Source organism: Babylonia areolata, chromosome 14 (assembly GCF_041734735.1).
Source record: "Babylonia areolata isolate BAREFJ2019XMU chromosome 14, ASM4173473v1, whole genome shotgun sequence".
NCBI lineage: Eukaryota > Metazoa > Mollusca > Gastropoda > Neogastropoda > Buccinidae > Babylonia > Babylonia areolata.
In genome coordinates, this window is record NC_134889.1 from 6559086 (window position 1) to 6559395 (window position 310).

At 41.9% G+C, this 310-nt stretch overlaps 1 protein-coding gene across 2 annotated transcripts in view; it reads left to right on the forward strand.

The window, feature by feature from the left end:
- Positions 1 to 235: 235 nt before the first annotated feature.
- LOC143289775 (mechanosensory protein 2-like) overlaps positions 236 to 310 on the forward strand; it is a 143200-nt gene continuing 143125 nt past the window's right edge. The window contains exon 1 of one of the 2 annotated variants that reach the window (XM_076598897.1): positions 236 to 310. This exon is cut by the window's right edge and continues 951 nt beyond it. The gene's annotated coding sequence lies outside the window, so the exon portion shown is untranslated. The other variant, XM_076598896.1, reaches the window with a different exon arrangement.

The window sequence follows — 310 nt, forward strand, 5'->3', positions numbered from 1 at the left end:
TTGCTGTTAAAATAAAGAAAGGGGGGGGGGGAGAAAAGAAATAAAAAGTGGAGATCAGATCGATAATTGACACGACTTTCAACAACCGATACATTTATATATAACTCTTCCTCACCCATGTACCTATGCCCATTATTTATCACAACTGTTTTGTTCAAGTTCACTATTTGAAGTGCCTATGTTTCCCGAAACCTTCGGAGCATGTCCGACTACAGATTTCCTGGTCACATGTGGGCAACATAGGAAGTCGTCACAAGACGCGGAGACCGTGTTTGTCACACGATAGCAAACTGTCGGTACAAAAATCACG